At 65.3% G+C, this 11,795-nt stretch overlaps 1 long non-coding RNA gene across 1 annotated transcript; it reads right to left on the minus strand.

Annotated features, from left to right (window-relative positions):
• On the minus strand, nucleotides 1-3,994 carry LOC123927024. Its single transcript, XR_006815349.1, has 2 exons — nucleotides 3,865-3,994; nucleotides 1-2,047 (listed from the first exon to the last, which is right to left on the minus strand). It is a non-coding gene; the product is annotated as an uncharacterized LOC123927024 (long non-coding RNA).
• Nucleotides 3,995-11,795: the final 7,801 nt, after the last annotated feature.

Below are 11,795 nucleotides of genomic sequence, written 5' to 3' on the forward strand. Positions count from 1 at the left end.
TTATGTGAAAATGCAGATTTATTTTGTCTTGGAAAAACAAACAGAACGCAGGGCACGTTTGTCCCAGGTGAGGATCTTCCCCTGAAACGGGCAGGGGCACCTCTCGTTGCCACAGACCGGCCTCTCTCCATGGTCTCGTCACTTCCTGCACAGTCCCTCTGTGGCTGCCTCCTGGCTCGGGTATCATTTCAGTGACAGACCAGACCTCCCACAGGGAGGTCACTGTTTGCGGGACGGTCATTCCGCTGGGGCCTGGAAGACTGGGCACTCATCGCGACGGACTCATCGATCCAGCGAGGCCCGCGCCTCCAGAGCTGTCTTCGTCTGTGAGTGGGAATGCTTGTTTCAAGGAGCTGGCTCAGAGCCGGGGGCGGGCCCAGCGCCAGCACCCACCGCCTGCGAGTCCCACAGGCACCTGCGGAAGGTAGCCTGTCTCTGGTGGTGGGGGGAGCTCCTTGATAGCTTTGACATCAAGGCAGTCCCGAAGCTGGCAGGGCTGGGGATGACCTGGAGAGCCGTCAGACACCCGTGCTGTCTCTAGCTCCTTTGTGGGGACAGACCCGAGGGTCCCCTCCATGAGCTGTTAGAGGGGTTTGTGTGAATGGGACACCTGCAACTCATTTCTCAAAGCAGGGTTGCGGGGCTTCATAGGCGTTCCTTGGAAAGGGCTCTGGGTGAAGGCGCAATGGTGAAACGAAGGGAAATGGGCTCGAAAAGGTGACATTTGGGAGGGCATTCCCTGACCTTTCAGCCAGTGCACGCCGTGGCAGGGAGAAGCACACGCTGACAAGGGAACCCTCTTTGGGGAGCATTCCACGGGACGGACGTTCCCTGAGCCCTCAGAGCGACGCCGGACTAAGCACTACGACACACCCGACACGGGTCGTGCGTGGATCAGGGGCATGTCTCTCACGGACTGCACCCCACTCCCCGCTGTAAGAGTACACGCGTACAGCTTACGGAGTACGGAGCGGCCCCGCAGGAGCTCTCTGGGTCGCACAGATCATGTCTCAGAGCAGGAGGGCGGAAGCAGTGGGGTGCCCGCCCCCGGCGCCCTCTCTGGGCAGGGCAGGTCCTGTCCACAGGCTGCAGGTCCAAGGATGGGCTGGGCCTCTCAAGGCTGTCCGTGAGCAGCGTCCTTGGGTTCCTCCGGTTTCTGCACGGACGCTGCTCACACTGTCCCCACTTATGGGGCTGGTGGGTCACGCAGCGGCGGACGGCTGGCCGCGATTGCTCCATGGATTCAGGGAGGTGAGTGTTTCTCATGGAGATAAGCCAGGCCGGCTCTCTGCGGGGACACGGAGCAGCACGGATGGCGTGGAGGACTGGACCGCATGGAGTGGAGGAGGGCAGGAGGGCAGCCAAGGGCTGTTTGCCCGGCCCCGCTCTGGCATTTTCCTCTGTTGGTTTTTCTGTCGCCTGATTAACGTGGCTGCTCTGGACGGAGCCTTCCTGGGGGCTTATCTGGACGTTTAATCCTCTGGCTTGGCTGGAGAACACCCGTACCTCCCTCCTGCCCACATCCTGGCCCCTGTGGGAACTTGGGCATGGACATGGAGGGGCTGGGGGGTAAATTCCTCTTGTCCTTCTGTCCCTTTCCTCCTCTGGACTGGGGGCCACGATGGGAGGCAGCGAGGAAGCCCCCTGGACAGGGACATCTCGCCTGGGGACACAGGTCCCGTCTGCGGTGGTCTCACAGCGCCTGGGTGTCTGCATGCCACAGCCTCACTGGGGACACCCTTCTGGTTGGGGAACATCATTTCCAGGGCCCTCAGCCTCTAGACTTGGACCTGAACCTATTTTGATTCTGGGAAGAGGTCTGTCCACCTGGTTCTGCAGAAAGAGAAGCCGACCCGGCCGCCAGGGCTGCGGTGGGGGGCTGAGCCCAGAGAGGAGATGAGCCAGCCCGAGGTCGCACGTCTCCAGCCTCCTGACCCCCGGCTCCAAACTCTGCCCTCTACACGCCTGAGGCCTTGCCAGGGGACATCTGGGGTCCAGCCCAGGCCTGCCTTCCTAGAGCTGAGCGTTTCAGGTCGAAGTTGCAGACCTGAAAGAAGCGAAACAGAGCTTTGGCCCCGGTGCGGCTTCACCGCACCTTCCCCCTGCGCAGGCAGGGCAAGGGCGCACCCTCTCACCGCCTTCTGCCCGGCAGTGGCCCTGAGTTGCATGGCCCCTGTGGCCACTGACTGGGTGACCAGAAGACTTGGGGAATCATTGCAACGTGAGCACGGGACCTCGACCCGTTGGCTTTGAGCGCACATGGGCCGTGTCCAGCTCCAAAAAGTGGCCCGCGGAGTGCAGCCCCTCACGGCCTGCGTTGTTTGTCGGGGGCAAGTCCAGGGCCCCCGTGAGCCTTGGCTTCCTCGTCTAAGGAGTGGGGGTGATGAGCCCGAGCTCCCAGGGAGGCTGGGTTAGAAGGAGCTCAGGCTGGCCTGGCTCCTGCTTCTCACACTCGTCGTCACCATCATCAAGCACGGAGAGCCGCTGGGGCATCCCCCGCACCCGTCCTGGGAACAGCCCTGCCAGGAGGCCGTCCTGTCCCACGTTCCAGCCGGAGGCCAGTACAGGGCTCGGCAAGGGAGAACCAAGAGTCTCTGGGCGTCAGACCCTCAGGGAAGAGCTTCTCTGCCACATGACTGTGACCTGTTGGCCTTGCAGAGGAAAGGGCGTTCGGGCCGGGGCCAGCCCCTGAGAGCTCGTCTGGAGATCCCACAGCAGAGTGTCTCTGCTGGTGCGCCCTTGACTGAAGCGCGGCCGTCCTCTATCGGGGAGGGTCGTCCTCTTTGATGGTCGCTCGCCTTCAGGAGGGACGCGCACGGGGCAGTGAGGGAGGAAGGGGACACCCGCCCAGCCCCGGTGATCAATGGGGTTTTAGGTGTTGCGGCCAGAGCGCCCTCCCGTCCCAGGCAGGGCCTTGGCGGGTGGGTGGAAGTTTGTGGAACGAGGTGAGCGGAAAGGGCTTTCCAGGCAAAGGGAACCGATGGAGCGGCCTGCAGGTGACCGGTGCGCGCGTGTGGCTGGGGGACACCAGGCAGAGACGCTGGAATTCCATCTGGAAGGTGGTGGGAGCCGAAGTGGAAGAACCGGTTGTTACTGGTATTTTCTGTTTCTGGTCAAAGCGCCGCTGTCCGTAGGATCGCCTTTTGGCCTTTGACTTGCCAAAGGAAGCCGAGTTCACATTCGCAGTTGGGACAATACTGAGTTTCTGAAAGAAAACCTTCTCCCCTCCCCCCCCACAGGCTCCCAGGAAGCCCCGGAATCTCCCTCCTGACGTGTCCGACCCTCTGTACAAACAGTCACGGCCGCTGCTCGGAGGGAGCAAGTCTGGCCCCCACACCGTTCGTGTTTTCTTTCCCTGCCCGATACATGCGCCATCCCTCCACACGAGCACGTGCATTTTTGAAGAGATTTACTTATTTTTTGAGAGAGTGAGAGAATGCATGTGCACGGGGGTGGGGGAGCAGAGGGAGGGGGAGGGAGAACCTCCAGCAGACTCCGTGCTGAGCACAGAGCCCGATGCGGGGCTTGATCTCACCACCCGGAGACAACCACCTGAGCTGGAACCGGGAGTCAGAGGCTCGAGTGACTGAGCCCCCCAGGAACCCCCTGGCACCCATTGTAATAGCTGCACAGGGTTTTGTGGTGGGACGGGCGACGCCGGGTTCAGCCGGTCCCCGAAGACGGACGCCTGGGTGTGTTTCTCTCGACCCACGACAACTGGGCTGCGAGAACCGGGATGGTGATCGGTCCTGGCCCCGGCCCCCCGCTTGCTGGGAACAGCCCTGAGCAGGTGTTATCAGCACGGACGCCTCCCGACCCCACTCCCCACCGCGCTCCCGAACACCTGCTGCTTCCCCTCACCACCTGAGTTTTCGGGGTGACTCCGGGCCAGCAGGTGGGTCAAGACGAACACGGGGAGCTGCTCCAGCTTTTGCCTCCCCGACGGGGGAGCTCCCCATGCCCCCATCCTGAGATGGCCGAGTCCTGGGTGCTTGCCTCTGCCGGGCCTCCAGGAAATGCCCCGCCCCAGGAGAAGGCCGCTCCGGATTTTGAGCCGGATTTTGGCCCCAGGGCGGGGGGGGGGGGGGGGGGGCGTTTCCTGACCTTTGGCAGCACCCTAACTGCGCCAGGGGAGGATGGGTGGAGGGCTCACCTTGGCCGTCGGGGTGCTCAGGAGGCGTGCCTGGCGTGACCTGTGAACACAGTGACTTTCGGCTCACCCGGCCATAAAGTCGGGGTGACAGGCTTGGCGGCCCGGCTGTGCTCCCTGGAGTCCTTGCCCCAGCGGCAGCCCACTGCTCCCTGCACCCCAGGGCAGCCCGGGTACACTCTGCGACTACCATGCAGACCCACCCATGCTTGTCTGTTACCACTGGGGAAACCGAGTCCCAGGCTGGGGGGCCGTGTAGCACGGGGACTGGCAGGGTTGCAGGGTCCCTTGGTTCTTTGGTCGTCTGCCCCCTACTTTCCAGGGCGGTGGGGGAGGAGGAAGGGAGCCCAGCGTGGGGTGTCAAGCTCGGGACCACAGACACCCGGCCCGTCAGCTGCCCCTGGAGGATGCCGTTTCCGCTCGCTTCTGCTAGTGCCCGGGCCCCCCCCCCCCCCAGAGCCCCTGTGCTCCTGGGGGCTGAGGGGACAGAGGGAGGTTCACGGACGGGGAGGGGGACAAGAGACACTCGAACTAGCCTGCCTTCCTGCTGGGCTCAGGCTGTGCCCTGGGCCGCTCCGTGACTCAGTTTCCCCTTTGGCAAAGAGAGGTTTGTGGTAGCGCCCTCCTCCCTGGGCTGTTGGGGGATGGGTGGGTGAGACAGTGCGATCGGCTTGTTAGTTATCCCGGGCCTGGAGGGGGGATGGCCCTCTGGGACCCTGTCTCGGGCTGGGCCAGGCAGGCGTGTGAGCAGCCCGCCCCGCAGAGCCCTCCCCAGGGTCTGGCCGCCAAGCCGTGGGCTGAGGGCTGGATGCCCTCTAGGTTCCCAGGTAGGCCTGGCCTCTCAGGAGCCCTAGATGCCCCACCAGCCCCCCTCCTGCTGCCCCCTCCCCTGGCCACTTCCGACTGCGCTGTCTGTTCTCTCCCTCCTTTCCTCCCTGCCCCTCCCTTGGGTGTTGTCTCTAATCTTCACTAGGTGTCCTCAGGCTTGTCTCTCCTTTTCTCCTTTCTGTCCCTTCCGGCCATAGCCTCGTCCAGGAAGCTCTCCTGGGCTGCCCCTCTGCCTTTGGAGCTCCACCCTGGGCACCTCTGCTTTGGCCCTGCACGGGCACCTGCAGAGGGCTTCGCTGAGGTTCGGGTGGGATTTCTCTCCCAGAGTGACCTTGGCCTCAAGGCTGGAGTCCTGAGCCAGCTCCCTGACTGGGCCAGTGCGGACCTTCCAGACTAGAGGCCTTCCCGGGGCAGCAGGAGCCTGGAGGCCTGGCAATGGAGAGGCCCCGGCTGTGGGGGTGCCTCCGTGCTCACTCTAATGACCCAGCCCTTGACTCTGTCATCCTTCCTCAAAGGGCTCAGTTTCTTCCCCTAAAGGCGGAGTATTTCTATTTATTCTATCTAAAGACGGATGGGACCTCCCCTCCCCCAGGCCCTTCTGTTGGGGGGTGCAAAGGGTGCCATCCCTGCCCCTGGGGTGGGCATTCCTGGGGCTCCCTGGGACCTGGGGGGATGTGGACTCGCAGGGGATGGCTGGCAAGCCCCTCCCCGTGGGCGCACAGGAGGGGGAGGGAATAAATAAACCAACGGGGACAGAACCTCATCGTGGCAGCGGTGGGGACCGCCCAGAACAAAGTGGGACAGAGGCAGGGGTTATGGGAGACGAGCCTTTAGGAGGCCTCTCCGAGGAGGTGACCTTGGTGCTGAGAACAGGACAAGCAGGGCTGCAATGGGAAGGCCTGGGGCATCTTTTAGGCAGCAGGGACAGCACACACAAAGGCCCTGGGGTGGGAAAGAGCTAAAGGAGAAAGAGACCAAGGAGGCAAAGGGCCATGTGCGGAGAAGAGACCATGACCCTCTTGTCTTGTGGGAAGAGACCCACAAAGGGCCATGTGCGAAGAAGGGCCGGGGACTGCGCAGGGGGCAGGGCGGGACCCCAGGCTCTTACAGACCCCGGGAAGGAGTTAGGAGCTCCTGGTCGCCGCCCACCACAGCAGCTCCTCCCTGGCACCTCTGAAGGCTCAGCTTGGTCCCGGACCTGCAAGGGGGTGGACGGATCTGAGTCCCCCCGGCCGCCCCACAATGCCCACCCGGCTCCATCCAGCGGACTTACAGCCCAGCTCCGGCTGATTTATAGCGGGTGCCAGAGGCTGGGGGTCCTCCAGCAGGCGGTGGTTAAGGGGTGGGGAGACCCAGCAGGCCCACAGCACAACTCCCCGAGGGAACTGACAAGACCCCGTAGCTATCGAGCAGGGAGAGAGCCTGCAGGGCGTGCGGGCCCAAGCAGTGCTGGGGTGCTCTGGCCTGGGGCCAGAGCCCAGAAGAGAGTCTGAGGCGTGGGCCTGACGCCCCGTCCCTGGGCCTGGTGAGGAGATTAGAGGTCCGGCCCCTTGCCAGGCTCCGCGGACCCGGAGAGCTCAGCCTCCAACACCCACTTGCTTCCGCCGCCACGTGCCGGCATGGCCCGCCTCGCGCTGGGCCCCCCGCACCGCTGCCGGCAGGGTCTGTGGACGAGCACCTATGTGGGCGGGAGTCCAGCCCGGGGCCCCCGGGGGTGAGATGGGTCACCCCAGCCTGTACCACCTGCACCCCTCCCAGGATTCTGGTGTCAGGACCAGGCTGCCAGGCCAGGAAGGCCGCGGAGCTTCCTGGGGGGCCCCGGGGCGCGGTGCAGATGGCAGATGCCCCGGAGGACGGCACGAGGGTGTCCCACGCGCAGCACCCCTCCTCCGTCCCCCGGTTCTGAGGACACTGGGGAGGGTCTGCCGCCAGCCACCAGTGCCCAAAAACAGGGGCCGGGGCTGCAGCTGGGTGGGCGAGCCCACCTCCCCTTCACACACAGGACGACGGAGGCCCCACCGGTCTCCCGTGGGAGGGCCCTGCCCTGGGGCCCTGACCCGGGCTTCCGAACATGGATAAGCAGTCGGGGCGGGGACGGCTCTTCTCTTCAGAGCAGGCTCAGGGAGATGCTGCTGGCAGGAAAACCACCAGGCTAGGTACGGCCGTGGACCCTCCAGGAGCACTTGATCCCAAGTGTCCGATAACTGACGCACAGCACACAGTGTCTGCGAGAAAGCTGAGCCCGCCGTGCCCGGCCAGCAGGGAGCGCCAGCGGGTCACCGTCCAGCCGCCGAGGGCTCAGAGGCAAGCCTGGCCCAGGGGTGGCCTGGGCGCCGGCGGGGACCAGTCAGGTCCCTGGTGGGCAGGTGCGTGGGCAGACGCTGGCGAGCGTGTCTTCAGCCCCTGGGGCGGCCAGACCGTGGCTCAGGGTTGGGGGGAGGGGACCCCCGTCCTCCAGGGTCTTCCGTGGACGCTGCCGTGAGTGCAGGGAGGCACGCCAGGGCCCCTTGGCTGGTGGGGCCGTTGGCAGATGTCGCATCCTCCTCAGTCCTCCTTGTGGGTGCCAGACCTGACAGCCCCCTGGTCAGCCCTGACCACTCAGTCTGGCGAAGGGTCTTTCCCATTCCTGGAGCAGACCACGAAGTGCCCCATTCTGTCTCCCTTGCTGCCCGCCCTGGAGTGGCACAGGGACTGTGGCCCACAGTCCCCCCCCACACAGACAGGTGCCTTCTGGAGGAGGGATGCCCTTGCGGGGACCACCGACCGCCCGCCGGCAAGGGCCCGTGGGGAAACCCTCATCACCGGGCCCAGGAAGGTCATTTATCCTGCGCACTCTTCTCTCCCCGGCGGGCGGGGCTGCTGGTCTGGGGAGAGGGGCTGCCTGGGTCCTGGTGCCGCCCCTCCTCCCCTCACCCCTGCCCCCCACCCACTTGGGAGGGGTTGGTGACTGTTGTCTCCACCGCCCAGCCCTTGTGCTGTGAGCATGACTTGGGTCAGCCTGTATGACGTCTGTGCCCAGAAGCTGAGTGGACCCGGCTTGGGGCCCACCAGAGGCCCCCAGCACACCGGGAGCCGTCCTTCCTCCGGAGCAGCGGGCAGGTCCCCTGCACACGGGGGCTCTGGGCACTCACCATGGTCACAGCATCCCAGGCTGCAGGCCGGGAAGTCACCTGGGCTGCGGATGCTCTTCCCATCCCCCTCAACTTCAAAGCCAAGGAGACTCCACCTCTGACCCCGCAGAGCCCTCCTGTGTCTGCCCAGGCTGGGGGGTGTCCAGCCGGTTTCGGTGGGCGGGCTGGCGGCGGGCACCCCCTGGTGGCGTCTCTGGGAGTCACAGGCCAGCCGGAGGCTCCGGTCGGGCGATGGGACTCTGGGCAGACGCCAGGCAGGACTCCTGACCCAGCTGGGCCGGGGGCCTGGGGCCTGCAAACAGGCAGTTGGTTTTACGAGTGTGCTCAGAAGATGGATGGGGCCCAGGAGTCTGCTGGACGCCAGATTAAACCCGGGCAAAACCACAGCATGCCTGGACACCAACGTGCATTTATCTCATGTGGAGGAGGAGGGGACAGGATGCGGCCATGGCCGAGGTGGCAGGGCGGGAGTGGGCTGTCCCCCTCCGGCCTCCCCCTCCTGTGGCTCTCCCCGCTGCCTTCTGCTGCTGCCTTGGGGGTACAGGTGAGAGCTTGGGCCCTGGGTCTCACCCCAGGGTGAGAGCAAGGGCAGCCGGGGTTCACCGTAGGGCCCCCCAGCTCGGCACGTGGTTCCCCAAGTTCGCCGCGGGGTCCCCGCCACCCCAGAGGTGGCCGCCATGTCAGGCCCCTGGGGAGGAGCTGGCGCCCTGAGTGGCCTCCCGCCCCCGTGTGTGGGGGAGCAGGGGAGCATCCAGCAGGATTTCGTGCTGGGGGCTGGGCCTGCCAGACAGCGCAAGCTAGTAGCGTGGTCGCTCAAGCAGTTTTGTATACAGTTAGGGGCTCAACAGTGCAGAGGAGGAGCCCCAGCAGGGGCCTGAGCGTGTGCGACAGTGGGCGGCCTGCCCGCTGCGTGCGGACGCGCTGAGCCAGCCTCCTCCCCGGCGCCGCAGGTCGGCCTGGCTTCTCCGAGGTGAGGTCTGCCGCCCCTATCCTGCCCTGCCACTGGCTCACCCCCTCCCTGGAGGCCGGGGAGCCCGCGATGGCCAGCCCCCCACATCCGCGTGGCTATCCAGTGTTTGAAATGACGGCAGACCACGGGAAGAGGCGGGGTGGCACAGAGGGTCCCAGGTCCTTCTCATGCAGCCCCCCAGGGGCTAGAGCCTCCGGAGCTGGGTCACCTCCAGGGACTGCACGGACACGCTGTAGTCATGTCGTCGTCACACGTGTGGCTTTGTGGAGCCACACCCCTGGGTCACCGTGCTGGGCCCCCGGTCCTCCCCGAGTGGCTCTCCTCGGCACAGCAGCCCTGTAGGACGGTGGGGGCTTCACCCACTGCCCTGGGCCTCTGAACGGACCCCGAGACGGAGCGCAGGGCGAAAGCGAAGGGAGAAGTTGTGGGGTCACCCGAGGATGACAAATGGCCATAACCAGCGAGAGGGGAAGTGGTCCTGGTCCCCAGCGGCTGCTGCAGTGGCCGTGCAGAACCCTGCGGGTCCCCTGCCGCACACCAGGGGACAACCTCAACTCTGCTGCCTCCTGGGACGGGACAGTCTCAGTGGCCCCTGCTTCCCTTCCCTCCCCTCCATCTTCCTGACCCCCTCCCCTCCCTGATATCCAGGAGGGATCTGCAAGCTGTCCCCACCCCAGGCCCAGCCACCTGGGTCACTGCTCTGGCGGCAGCCTCTGCAGGGGTGTGGACCTGGGTGAGGGGAGCAGCGAGGCCACTGGGGCTGCTGGGGCGGAGGGGGTCCTGGACAGACAGAGCCGGGCGGGATGGGGAGGAGGGAAGGCCGGTCTCCCCCCAGCCCTGTGTCTTCTCCAAGTGGGGTCGGGACCTCCTGGGAGGGCTGACACTGGGAAGCGACGTCCCTGCTGCCGAGAGTCAAGGGGTTGGGAAGGACCTGCTTCCCTCAGGAATCTGCTCCCTCAAGTTCTGGCGCATGGATGCGGCTCGGTGTGACCCCGGCTGTGACTCATCCGCCCCATCTTCTCACTGCGGGGCCCCCGAGAATCAGGGAGACCCATCCGCAGGCCAGAGTGACCCCGTCCCTTGGAGACATCGGCAGGGAGGACGGCTCTCCTGGTGGGCAGCGACTCCAAGGTCCCGGGCTAGACACGGAAGGGAGAGGAGGTGGAGAGACTCGGTGCCCCGACCCCAGGAAGAGACCTCCAGACTGTCCTGGGGAGTATCCTGGGAGCCAGGGCTCAGCCTGGCACCCCCGAGCTGCTCCCACACATGTGGCCCAGAGCACAGCCCCCTGCCAGACCCAGACAGGTGGGCTTGGCAGGCAGGGGGCCCCTGATGTTGTCTGCTGGTGGCACAGAGCAGGGAAGGCGGCTGCCTCAGGTCCTTCTGGAGGACGGCTTTGTACCGTGCGGTCACCGGGGTAAGCCAGCGGGGCAAAGACCCTGCTGTCAAAGGGAGGCTGGGGTCGCTCGGCGGCAAGGTCTGCCCCGGGGGAGGGCGGCGGGAGCGGACCAGGCGGCTTAGCGTCCCTTGGTGGTGCTGGGCCTCATGCCACCCTATGGCTCCGCCCTGGGGCCATGGGCCAGACAGCCAGCTTCGGGGTTACACAGATTTCATTTCGGTCGCCCTGTGTTGGTGGCAGGTGATGCTGGTCGATCTCTCGCAGCCGTGATAACACATTTCCTTTAACAAATAGATTGATTTAAGGGTGTGGAAGAGAGATGTCGGCGGCTGCCTCGGGGTGGGGGGTGGCGGGTGCCGCTGCGGGCTAACGGCAGAGAGAGGCGAAAGGGAGCGCAGCAGTGTCGGCCGCGAGAAATGCGCCCGTCCGAGTGAACGTGTTTAGAGAAACGCGCTCAGCAGGCAGGAGGTGCAGCCATGCTCGGCCAGTCTGGGCCTCAGAGGTGGAGGCGGGAGGGGAGGTCATCGGGGACACGGGGACAGCCAGTGAGGATGGTCCTGCCTGGCGTGGACGCCAGCCACCTCCGGCACCGAGGCCCAGACGCTGAGGTGTGGAAAGCATCCCCGATCTCTGGAAACATTCTTTGGAAAATCAAGTAATTCTGTAGTCACGTATTAACATGGTGTAAGAGTGTTTTGGGAAAAATATGGTTTTATTCATGCAAATGACGGGGTAGCAGGAGCTCTGGAGGCAGGGCACGTTCAGAGTCCAGTCCCAGCGGCGCCCCCACCCCAGTAGATCACCCAAATCTACTCCGGGCTGCAGGGGTGCTGGGAGCACCCCCGGGGGCCATGTGCTGCGGGACGTGGCCGCCAGGGGGCGCCTGAGGCTTTGTCCGTTGCGGGTGCGAGCGTGAGCGCACCTGCCTGTGGGTCAGTGTGCGCGTGTCGGCAGGAGTGTCTGCGTGAGGAGTGCACGCGTGAGCCTCTGTGCAGGAACATTGCGTGCACAGGGCTGTGGGTGGGGAGCCGCGACTCCCACGCAAACCTGGGAACCCCTCTCCCGGGGCAGCAGGCGGCTCTGGGTCGTCGGGGTGTCCTCTGCTGTGACCCGCGATTCCCCGGCCCCGTCTGGGTGGGAGTGGCCTGGAGCAGCAGAGGGAGCTGCCCCCTATGTCCACAGCCGCAGCCGTGCCTCCTGGTGGCGCTGGGTTTTGCAGGCTGCCCGGCCGGGGTGGATGGGGCGCCCTGGCTGCCCGTCCCAGCTTCCCGCAGCCTGAAGCGCCCTGTAGCCTTGCTGGGGGACCCCTCCTCACCA

Source organism: Meles meles, chromosome 16, assembly GCF_922984935.1.
Source record: "Meles meles chromosome 16, mMelMel3.1 paternal haplotype, whole genome shotgun sequence".
NCBI classification, from domain to species: domain Eukaryota; kingdom Metazoa; phylum Chordata; class Mammalia; order Carnivora; family Mustelidae; genus Meles; species Meles meles.